A 13,182-nucleotide genomic window follows, 5' to 3' on the forward strand; every position below is an offset into this window, starting at 1 on the left:
ATAGGATCCGAACCCGCGGCGGGAGCGTCACCGCGCTGTCAGCGCAGCACTCTACCAAGTGCGCCACGGGCTCGGCCCGTCCATGGCTTTTTAAGACATACCCACCAGTGTAGTGTTCTTCTGAATATAAATAGAAGTATTGAAAATACTCTTAAAACTTTCTAAATTGACTTCCTTGAACCAAGTTAGAAATTAAGGTTGGGCTGAGGTGCCTGTCTTTGGCTCTTTAAGTCTCGCAGTGTTTTCTCTGAAATGGCAGGTCTCCTGGGATAAATCAAAGAAATGTTTTCTTTAAGTTCCCTGAAAATCAGAAGGGCACAATTTTCTGATAATTTTTAATTATTCTCTACTAGGACTGCACATTAAAAATGGAACATATTACTTGAGTAGGTAAAGAAATAAATGAAAGAAAATATATATATATATTTATGATTGTATTGACTAGCAGAGTAGTCTGCAACACAGTTGGATTTTTTAAAAGTCCTAAGCTACTTTTCCATCTTTGCTAATGGAAATACACTGATTTAAAATATACCACAGATTTAGAGAATAGAAATAAAAATCCTGAACACCAAACAAGTGCATGTTTGGAGGAAGCCTTTAGAAATATCTGCCTACCTAGGTAGTCAGAGATTGCACTCAGCTGCCTGTGAATCCCCAGACATACGGCATTGCATGGTAGACAGCCATTGAGTTTGATTTCCAAGTTCAAGTCATTGTCTCTGGTGGCCATTCACTCATACACATGCTGAGAGGAATAAATGCCCCCATTGCATGCTCAGCCTTGAAACAAACTGCAATAGAAGCTGTCACCCAGAGCTGTTAAAAATTACAATGAGTTCTTCCACTGCATTATTCTCCATGAGCCAAAGTGCACAAGGATCGTACATTTCTTCCAGTAAGTGCTCATGTACAAACTAAGGTCCCCTTTATATAGGAATATTTCATGGTCAGACATAGGTGAGGCAGCTAAATTCCTCAGCTCCTATTTAAAAGAATTCATTCAAGTCTAAAGATGAATGGTGTGCATGTTCACCATGGAAGTCATTATTGAGCACAGGTGAGCAAATTTAATGCCTCACCTGCAAAGATTTTATAGGCCCCACCCCACACCCACTGAATCAGAATTCTGGGGATGGTGTTCTAGCATGGGTACAAAGATAACACCCCACAAATGAATATCATTAAGACTTACTGGAGCAAGATGAAACCTAGAACCTTCCCTTCCACCATTAGACCTAATGCCGGGGCTGACTCTTCCAAAGGTCTCTCCAAACCCGTAATCACCCATCCTCCCCACTCCTATCTTTCTTTTCCTATTGGCTTACTCACTCCAAAAATTCCTGGAATAGAAAACACCTCAAAGGGACAAACTGTTCACTGAGTCATTTTAAAAACGTCATCACAAATGTAAGCCGTTTTGGCATCATGTAAGTTATCAAAGGAAAAAATGGAATGCTAATAGTGGTGATAGTTTAAAGAACTCAGTTTATTCCCAGAGGTCCCATTCATCAAATATCACTATACCTTTATTGCATATTCACTAGAAATCATTACATTTTGGTAGTTTTTGAATTCCATTACCCGAGGTCATACAATTTTCTCTAATAAGAAATCACAGCTGTCAAGTCCAGTCAGATTAAAGAGAATGACAGATGATCTGCAGTCGTGGAGATGATGTTTTTGGCTGCTCATTATTTCACCTATGAAAGATGCTTAAGTGATTATAAAAGGAAATCCATAGGTGCAGTTACAGGACCCCACATCATAAATAATTTTGAAGGTGGGTAGTCTGCGTTTTTCATGTCTTTTATTGTTTGCATGCAGTTCCTTGAATTGTCCCCACCTCAAGACATTTCAACTCTACTTCAGGTAAAATGCCTTTAAAAAATTTCACCTGCCATATGCAACACCATGACCATAAAATTCATGAGTCACATCCTTCCCTGCTAATAAGCTAGAATGCCTCCCTGTCGTGGAGAGTATAGCACACTTATCAAAGAAGCAGTGATAACTAATTCTTCCTTCCTTCCTTTCATATACATAGTACATGAGAGTGGCTGGGATCTTTATTTTGGAAATGGCTCCATATAATTACTTAATTGGTTTTTTAAATGAAATCTCCCATAATGCTTGTTGGTGCTATTTCTATTGTACTTATTATATGTCATGTAATAATGCAATAGTATCCCAAAGAGAGGACTTAAATAATTTTTTATGATGACAACATCAATATATTTGGATGCCTTGCCTATTCAAGATTGGCAACAGTGACTTCCTACCAACGAAATATTAACTAAAGCTGAAGCTCAAATACATCTTTGGCATGTGGCATGGTGATAAAAAGAGAATTTCATTAAAAGAAAATAAATGATAATTCTTCCATTCATACAGTGAGAATTGGGTTGTGAATTCTGAAAGGAAATAAGACTATGTTATGATTGTCTTTTTGTGTGGCTGTCCCCTCTCCACTTGCACCATTGCACAGTATCTTTTTTTTTTTTTTTTTTTTTTTGATGAACTTGCAATTCTTTAATTGGAAAATGTAGATATTTTCTGTTACCAAAACCTCATGAAACCATCTCCCAACTTAGGAATAAACTCCTGCTTATTTAAAGATTTTGGAAAACTAGAAAATAATTAAAAGCACAGTATCTTTTTTCTCTAACTTTTCAAAGAAGAGTATATCCACAAATGTGTCATATCTTCATATTTTCTCTATAACATTTTATTTCCCAGTGAAGACCATGAACTTTGGGGGTTATAGAGAGCTAAACTGAGGAGTATTGGGGGGGCATCTGGAAAACCTGAATTTATCTTAACTGTATGTGAAATTTGGCATAAATTTCTCTCTTCCTATTGTTGAAAGAAAATATAGTGGAAAAGATGGCAATTAAGTAAGTCAATGTGATTTTTGGAGAGACTGTTTTAGAAGATACTGACCACCTGATGATAAACAAGAGTATACCCAGGTCCTTATGCCTTGAATGTTCTAGCTCATCTGCCCCCATTCCTATGGGTACTTCTCAGCAGGATTCCAGTGTCACCTTGTTTTTGATGATGTCTTCCCCAAATCTTCCCTACTTTCATGTGTATTCCAATAGACCTTCACAAATGTTTTACATTATCAGCCATACTGCATTCTATATAAGCTGTTTCCAAAACTGTGTTTACTACATGAGTATGAATGTCTTTCCAGCAGAACTAAATTAAATTTATTTTTGTACTTACAGTGACTTTACAACAGACTGCCTGGAGAAGAGGCAGTGGTCAGCAGTGTTTGTTGAATGGCTGCCCAAATTTAAGAATAAAAATTGGGTTTTAGAACTACAAAAATCCTTGAAAATATTCACCTGACAAAATACTTGGACAGTATTTTTTAAAATGCAGGTCCTGGTTTGCTAGTGACTTATGAAGTCAATTTGAGTGAGTTGAAACCAGCATTTTATAGTGAAATAGAATAGAAAAAAAAATAGAAAATATCAGAATCTATCACTCATAATAAAGATATTGTCTAAGTATTGCTTTGTGAAAGAAAGTGTTGTTTGTTGAAACTCTTATTTCTATTTATATATGTATCTGAGAACAATTCAAAAAGTTCATGGAAAAATTGAATTAAAAGATAGTATGGGGCAGACCTGTGGCTCACTTGGGAGAGTGCAGTGCTGATAACACCAAGGCGATGGGTTCGAATCCTGTATAGGGATGGCTGGTTCTCTCCCTGGCTGAGCGTGGTGCTGACAACACCAAGCCAAGTGTTAAGATCCCCTTACCGGTCATCTTTAAAAAATAAAAAAAAGATAGTATGAATCCTTCCATGAACTTTTTGAAGACCCTTTATATGTACCTACACAAATATATTGAGATGTTTCTGTGTTTGTGCATATGTGTGTGTATGTACTGGGTTGAAATTTAAAATTTATTTATTTTTTGTGGGTCACAGTCGAAGAATGATGATGTTCTAGATTACAGGGACCGAAGCACATTGAGAGTGCAGATGGGAAAATGCCCTCAAACATACAATGGTTATTGGTATCCCATATTGCAGACACTCAAAACCAGCATTCTGGCATATTGAGGAGTGCCAATCAGTTGTGAGAAAAGGCTAGAGTTATGTTCATGTACTGAGTCTGTATCATTCAAGCCACAGTATCACTTAGCAGTGTGGCATAGCACTTAGGAGCATGGATCTAGAGTCAGCTGACCTAGACTGGAATCCCAGCCTCACAACCTACCAGCACCATGGGTTTTGGCAAGTTAATAAATCTGAGTCTCGTTTCCTTGTTTCTAAAAGTGGCACATATCTACCAGTTCTCTATAAGGGTTAAATGAGATGATCTGGATCAGTGAATAGTGTGGCACCTAGCATTATCACGCAGTACGTGTCAGTTGTTATTATTCATCTCTATCCACTTACTAGCTGGGTCTCCTTGGATGGCATATGAGGGTACTTCAAAAAGTTTGTGGAAAAATGGAATTGAAAGATAAGACACATCTTTCCATGAACTTCTGGAAGACCCCTCATATTTTCCATCTCTGCACTGCAGCTTCTTCATCCATAAAATGGAGAGAGTAATAGCACCTACCTCATAGCACTGTTTAAAGACGATTAAAAGAATTAGCAGAAGTGTTTAAGGTTGTACCTGGCACACAGTCAGCACTATATAAGTCATAGCTGTTGTTGTTATTGTATACGTTTGGCTCTAAAGAACATTTTGTCATTATCTTGTAAGAATTTCAGGGATTATGGTCTATTTTCAAAGACCTTTACAAGGAATATGGCATCGAACACTTTAACTGAGCACAGGATGGCAAGCATTTTGATTTAATACCTAGCTTCAAAATATAACTGAGTACATAAAACACAATTTATTTCAATGAAATCTTTGCTGGACACTCACCAAATAAAAACACTGCCATTTCTTTTTGTCCAGCTTATGTTTTGCTAGATGTGTCTTTGCTGGTGTGTAGATGTATCTTAACTAGCAACAGTAAAAGCATGATGAACAATTAACACTGGGGGGTGGTACCTCAAAGTCTAGCATTCCAAAAAGTAGTTTTCTTACACACGATTTTATATAGAATCTAGCATTTTGACCTTTGTTCTTCTTTAGTTAAAATGAAATGATTAAGCAGAAGATAAGAAATAATAAAAATTAGAGCAGATACCTGTGAAATTGAAAACAGGAAATCAATAAAGAAAGTTTAAAATAACCCAAAAGCTGGTTCTTTGAAAAGATCAATAAAATTGATTAGCCTATAGCCATGCTAAGAAAAAAAAGAAGACAGAAATTACTAATAGAAATGAAAGAGGTGATCCCATGGATATTAAGAAGATAATAAAGGAACATTATAAACAAACTCTATGCTCATAAATTTGATAACCTAGATGAAATGGACCAATTCCTTCAAAGACACAATCTGCCAAAACTCACACAAGAAGAAGTAGATAATCTGAATAGGTTTACCTCTATTAAAAGCATTGAATCAATAATTAATAACCTGCCAAAACAGAAAGCACCATGCCCAGATGAGTGCACTGGTGAATTCTACCAAATATTTAAGGAAGAAATTATACCAATTTTCTACAATCTCTTCCAGAATACAGAAGCAGAGGGAATACTTCTTAACTCATTCTAGAAAAGAAAACTACATACCAACATCTCTCATGAACATAGATGCAAAAATCCTCAACAAAATATTAGCAGATCAAGTTCAATGATGTATAAAAAGAATTATACACCATGACCAAGTGGGATTTACTCCAGGTATGCAGGACTGGTTCAACTTTTGAAAATAAGTTAATATAACCTGTCATATCATAACAGAGCAGAAAAATCACATGGTCATTTGCAAAATCTAAACCCATTGATGATAAAAGTTCTCAGTAAACGAGGAACAGAAAGGAACTTTCTCAACTCAGTAAAGAATATCTATAGAAAACCTACAGCTAACATTATACCTAATGGTGAGAAACTCAAAGCTTTCCTGCTAAGATCAGGTCCAATGCAAGGATGTCCCCTCACCACTGCTTTTCAATATTGTACTAGAAAGTCCTACATAAGTCAATAAGACAAAAGAAGGAAATAAAAGGTATACAGATTCAGAAGGAAGAAATAAAACTGTCTTAGTTCACAGATGACATGATAATCTATGTGGAATATCCAAAAGAACTGACAAAAATATTCCAGGAACTAATAAGTGATTATAGCAATGTTGCAGGATACTAGATTAATATAGAAAAGTCAAGCTTTCCTATACGCCAGCAATGAATAAGTGAAGTTTAAAATTAAAAACACAATGCCGTCTACATTAGCACTGAAGGAAAGAAGAAATACTTAGATATAAATCTAACAAAATATGTACAAGATCTATATGGGAAAAACAACAAAACTCTGATGAGAGAAAACAACTAAATAAATGGAGAGGTAGTCTGTGTTCATGGATAGGAAGATTCAATACTGTCAAGATGCCAGTTCTTCCCAATCTGATCTATAGATTCAGTGCAATCCCGATCAAAATCCCAGTAAATTATTTTGTGGATATCAACATTCTGCGTCTAAAGTTTTTATGGAGAGGCAAAAGACCCAGAATGGCCAACACAAGAACAAAGCTGGAGGACTGACACTACCCAACCTCTAGACTTACTATAAAGCTAAAGTAATCAAGACACTGTGGTATTGGCCAAAAAATAGACAAATAAGAGATCAATGGAACAACAAAATAGAGAGCCCAGAGATAGACACATGTAAATATAGTCAACTAATCTTTGACAAAGGAGCAAAGGCAATACTATGGAGCAAAGATAGTCTTTTCAACAAATGGTGCTTGAACAACTGGATATGCACATGCAAAAAACAAACAAACAAAAAAAGAATTTAGACACAGACTTTACACCCTTCATAAGAAATAACTCAAAATGGAATATATACTGAAATGTAAATGAAAAACTATAAAACTCCTAAAAGATAATAATAGAGAAAACCTAGATGGCCTTGGGTGTGGTAAAAACTTTTTAGATACAACACCAAAGGCACAATCTATGAAAGAAAACTATGATAAGCTGGACTTTATTAAAATTAAAAACTTTTCTTCTGCAAAAACACCATCAGAAGGATGAGAGGACAAGCCACAGACTGAGAACATATTTGCAAAAGATGTATCAGGGACTGTTGTCCAAAATATACAAAGAACTCTTAGAATTCAACAGGAAGAAAACAACCCAATTAAAAAATGAGCCAAAGACCTTAACAGGCACCTCACCAAAGAAGACAGATGGTAAATAGGCATATGAAAAGATGCTTTGAGTCATGTGCCATCAGGGAAATGCAAATTAAAACAACAAAGAGATTCCTCTACACATTTATTAGAATGGCCAAAATCCAGAACACTGACACCACCAAGTGTTGATAAGGATGTGGAACAACAGGAACTCTCATTCATTGCTGATGGGAATGCAGGATGGTACAGCTACTTTGGCAATGTCTTACAAAACTAAACATACTCTTACCACATGATTTACCAGTTGCACACCTTGGTATTTACCCAAAGGAACTGAAAAAATATGTCCACACAAAAACCTGCACAACAAATGTTTATAGCAATTTTGTTTATAATTGACAAAACTTGGAAGCAATCAAACTGTCCTTCAGTAGGTGAATGCATTACATCTACACAATGTAATATTATTCAGAACTAAAAAGAAATAAGCTATGAAGCCATGAATCGACATGGAGGAATCTTAGCTACATATTAGTAAATGTAAGAAGCTAATCTGAAAAGGTTTTCATACTTTATGATCCCAACTACATGACATTCTGGAAAAGGCAAAGCTATTGGGACAGAGGTGGCTGGTTAGCTCAGTTTGTTAAGAGTGTTGTGCTGATAAGACCAAGGTCCATGGTTCAATCCCTATACTGGCCAGCCATCAAAAAAAAAAAAAACTATTGGGACAGTAAAAGGATCAGTGGTTGCAGCCAGGGGTTGTGGTGAGGGAAGGAGACAGGGATGAATAGATGGATTTTAGGGCAGAGGATTTTTAGGGCAGTGAAACTACTCTGTGTGATACTGCAATGGTGAATACATGTTATACATTTGTCCAAACCTATAGGAAGTACACCACCAAGAGTGAATCCTAATGTAAACTATGGAGTTTGGGTGATAATGACGTGTCAATGTAGGTTCATCAATTGTAACAAATCACTCTGTTATGGGATTTTGATATGGGGAGGTTGTGTGTATGGGGGGTAGGGCAGGAAATACGAGAGTACTTCAAAAAGTTTGTGGAAGAATATAATTAAAAGATAATATGAATGTTTCCATGAACTTTTTTTTTTTTTTTTTGGTGGCTGGCAGGTAAGGGGATCTGAACACTTGATCTTGGTGTTACAACACCACACATGAACTTTTTGAAGTATCCTCCTATATGGGAAATCTCTGTACCTTCTGCTCGATTTTGCTGTGAACCTAAAACCTCCCTTAAAAAAAAAAAGTCCACTAAAATTAATTAAACTAAACCAGATGAACTGTTTTCTAGAGAGTTTTCCCCTCAAGCATTAGCTTGTTTGGGGGTTGGTTTTGGTTTGAATTTGCTGCGCCTTTTCTCTGCCAATTGAAGCAACTGTATCACATTTTGAAACATAACTAAGATTTCTGGCTACATTCCTCCAACTGAGACTCAGAGCCCTGTGGTGGCACTGCTATGACTGGCCTTCATGCCACTGGATACCATGTGACATGGCCGTTCCTGATGATTTAATGAACTCATTTTTGTTATTACCGTAGTGGTATTATGAGATGTGGTGTTCTTTAGTTACCAATAGGTGTTTTGCAACTTTGCCCGGAGCAAGCTGTAGAACGGCAGCTGATAACTCCATGGCACGTGTGAAGATGGCAGCCACGTGGCATTGGAGTGAGGTCTGATGCACGGTGGTAGGAGAGGTTTTGTGTGCTTTGTGTGATCACTTCTCCTTTACCTTGCTAGTCAAGCAAGACAGAAGGATTAGCCTCCTCGCCATCTGCTTCCCTAACTCTAAAGATGACAGCTTGGGTACATCTGTAGTCAGTATTTCCAAGTTTAACTAAGTGTGTACCAAATGTTGAAGAACACTGATTTCCGAATGACAGTGTCCATCAGGATCACCTGGAGGGCTTGTTATCATCAGACTGCTGGGCCCCACCCCCCAGAGCCTCTGATTCATTAGGTCTGCAGTGCGGCCTGAGAATTTGTATTTTTGAGAAGTTTGTACGTGGTGCTGCTGCTGCTGTTCCAGGAACTGCACTTTCAGAACCGCTGCTCTAGAAGGTCCACGTGCAACAGAGGAAGAACTTAGTGGAAGGTGTTTTACCACCACAGGGCTCTGAGTCTCAGTTTGAGGAATGTGCCCAGGAAGTATCATGTGCTTATCCAACTGTTTTTGTTGTTGTTTTATCAATAGATAGATTGCTAAAAAAAAGTTTTGTCGTGAAAAAAATACATATTGAGTGTTCCAAATAAAAAACTTAGAGTGTGCCACTTCCTTTTAAAGCATTGGGAAAAACGGTATGAAATGACAGTAAAGAGCAGCAGGAGGTGGAAAGTATTGTCAAACAAGAAAAATGGAAACTTTTGCTGCCTGGTTACAAGTCAGTTCTTATATTTTTACACCTATTTGTTCATCTCAGGAATTGTTAGATGGTTTTCTAAATTGTGCTATCTGCCAGTTTTATATACATCATAAACTGCTAAAGTAGATCTGTTGACCTTGAAAACTGTCATTTGTGTAAAAAGTTTGATGGCTCTCTTGAATTGTTGGTAATTAACTCTTATTCTTCCTCCAAAATATTATAAAATATTCATTTAATTACAAAGACATTTAGCTGCTAAATATTCAGTTATTTAAACAGAAATATATGCCTTTCAGAGAACATAGGGCCCCAGGCTAGCGTGAAGTGGCAAGTGAAAGAGCAGTCACCAAAGGACTTATGCTAATTGGATAATTTCAAAATTGGCTGTTTCTTTGGTAAAAATCTGACAAGTAAAGATAGGTGAGATCCATATCTTCTTCTCCATAACCTGGCTAGTGGGTGATTTTCCAGTGTTACAATGAAATCAAGTATCAGATCAAAGTTTGCGTAAATAATTAGTGAGCTGGCAAAAAAAAAAAAAAAAAAGAAAAGATAAAAAAGAACAGACCTACTACCTATGCTTGTGAGGTCAGTGAATTACCTGTGCAGTACCTGCCTGAAGAGTTCTCTTTGAGACAGACACGGTCTCAGGCGTCTAGCTGGACCAGGCACCAAGTGCTGGGTGGGGGTGAGGGATTGTGCACAAGACCAAACAGAATGCTAGAATTACTCTTGAGTGTTTGGCTGTTGGTTTTGCCCAATTCTTACTCTTTTCTCATGCAAGGGCAGTAGGTCTGTACCATCTTTCTAGCTACTATATTTCTGGAACACCACTCATTTCCTCAATGAAACATGATTTCTGACACTCCTTATGCTAATTTGCAAGCCCTCTGGTGCAGATTTAGATAACACATTTGAAGTGCTTGCCTTGGTTGCCTCTGAAGTGTGGATTCCTGATTAGGGGGCTTTAAGTATGATCTCATTATCTTTAGGATATGAGTGAAAATGAACTTTTGTGCCCATACACATATCACTGTTTTGTTCCAGTTATAAAAGAAGCTAGCACAGGTGAAGTGTGAAGTTCTTCATTTTAACCACAGTGGGACTTAAACAATTTGGGGTGCTTCCCCATCATCAAGGGAATGTGTTACACATGTTGGGGTAAAGGAGGAGGTTTGAGGGCTATTACTGTCTACTGAAGAAGTGTTAGAGAAAGTTTGGATGCTTTATATATGATTTATGTTAGTTAGTATTTAAGAAAATGTTAGAAAAATGATTATAGCACTTAGAATCTCTACAGAGAAAAGCTAACAAGAGCAAAGGCTGAAAAAGCTGGGTGGATCTTTTTCAGAGGGAATACTGTTTCTTTTCACACCTCTCTATTCCTAGCATGACACTTGGGTAATGCTGGTAGCAAGCCCTGCATTTAATTATGGAAAACAATGCTAACATGAAGTTCTTAGTGCCAGCTTTCCCTTTTTCTCCAAGATCATTTAATTTGCCAAATAACTTGAGTGAAGGATTGAAGCTGAAAGGTTAATAGAAGCCATGTTGCCCTTGGCTTAATTCTGTCCTGTCTATGTAATTTGATGTTCAGCTCAAACTTTTAAATTCAAAGACATGGCACATATATTTGTGTGTCTGTCAGTCTTACACCTTAAATACATCGTATAAATTTTCTGGGTTTTAAGTAACAAGCAGATGAGTCAAAATTGAAATAAATTTGGCAACTTATTTCACTGAGTTTGAAATTTGTTTTGCATCCCCTACCACCCCAACATCTCAAATTTACTGACTGTCTGGATGGGCACTAATGTGTAAATACCAATCCAAACAACAGACTATTGGGACAATGGGACTGTTTTGAGGTCCCAAAGACCACCTACATGTTTGGTGATTTTCTAGAAGGACCCACAGGATTCAGCATATATAGTGGTACTTGTGGCTTTTTTTATTATATCTACACAGCAGGAATACACAGTTGGATCAGTAGGGGAAAAAGGCACAGGTCGAGTCTGGAGGAATCCATGTGCAGGCTTGGTGCTTTGTCCCTGAGTGAGGCCACCCAGAGAGCTCTCTCCCCCAGCAGGCAAGACCATGCAACACGTGTTCAGTTTTTCTGCCTAGAGAAGCCCATCTGAGATTCAGAGCCCAGAGCTGTTATTGGTGTCTAGTCACATAGTCACAATGACCAGCCACAATTACTGAAATTCCACACTCCCAGAAGGAAAGCAGGGATTAAGTGCCACAGTTGAGCAAAACAATCTTATAGTGTAGGGAACTTTTCAGAAGCTGAGTCCCCAGAAGCCAGCCAAGGGCCAACTGTGCCAGCTGACCTTTGTGAAGGTAACAGTTCACTTCTGCTAGATTAACACTTTCCTGCGGAGATGTATACTTTTTTAGTGCTATTGTCCTATCTTTCATATAATAACCTGTAAGTGTATGTTTGAATAATTATATTAGACCCTTGGTAACTTGAGGCCAGAAGTCATAGGCTGTTGCTTGTTTCTCTGGCACCCAGAATGACAGGTAAACCTAAAGGGAAACCCAATGAATGTTTGTGGAATGTCTGAATGAATGGATCAGTGGGAAGTGGATTTTAGCCCTGTGTGTAAATTAAAAGTTGGATATTAGACTATAATTTAACTGTGGATATAATTTATAGATGATAAAATTCTCATTTTCTGACCCAGCTCTAGACTCTCCAGCTAACTACTAAGGACTTACTGTACTGCATAATTTCCAACTTCCGAGTCAGTTGCATACCAGTGAGCCTCCAAGGATAACAATGGCCAGGGTGGTTAGGCAATGCTAATGGAGCCACCTCGTATCTCATTGCTCATTGGCAGAGCCCAACTTGCCCCAGTCCCTACTGTTATTACCGCCATTGCATTCTCCTTTGGGTTTAGGATGGAGCGAATGAGTATCATGAGGAAAAGCTTATATTTAGAGCAGAATATTACAGTAATCACATCAGAGATGAAAAAGGAAATAAGAGAAGAGAATTTGGCTGTTTACCACCCTGTCTGGGCCAGTCAAAGTGCAAGAGCCTGAATCAGGCTTAGTAGAGTCTAACCATCTAGTTAACCTCAGCATCCATCTTAGAAGCAATTGTATTAGTTAGTTTTCTGTTGCTTATAACAGCATACCTGAAACTGGATAATTTATAAAGAAATGAAATTTATTACTTACAGGTTTGGAGGCTGGGAAATCCAAAGCCGAGGGGGTGCATCTGCTGAGGGCCTCCTTCCTGGTGGGAAATTTCTATGGACAGGGTATCACGTGGCAAGAGGCTGAGCAAGAACATTTCCACATGCTTTCTTCCTCTCTTTATAAAGCCCCAGTCTACTCCCTGATAATCCATTAAACCATTAACTCATTATTCCATGAATGGATTAATCCATTCAATAGGCCAGAGTCCTCATGATTCAATCACCCTTTAAAGGCCCCACCTTTCACATACCATATTGGTGATTAAGTTCCAACATGAGCTTTGGAGAGGACAAACATTCAAATCATAATAACCAATTAAGAGGTGATTGATCCTGTTGAGTACACCTGAAACAGAGAACATTT

The sequence above is a fragment of the Cynocephalus volans genome, chromosome X, assembly GCF_027409185.1.
Source record: "Cynocephalus volans isolate mCynVol1 chromosome X, mCynVol1.pri, whole genome shotgun sequence".
In the NCBI taxonomy this organism is placed as follows: Eukaryota; Metazoa; Chordata; class Mammalia; order Dermoptera; family Cynocephalidae; genus Cynocephalus; species Cynocephalus volans.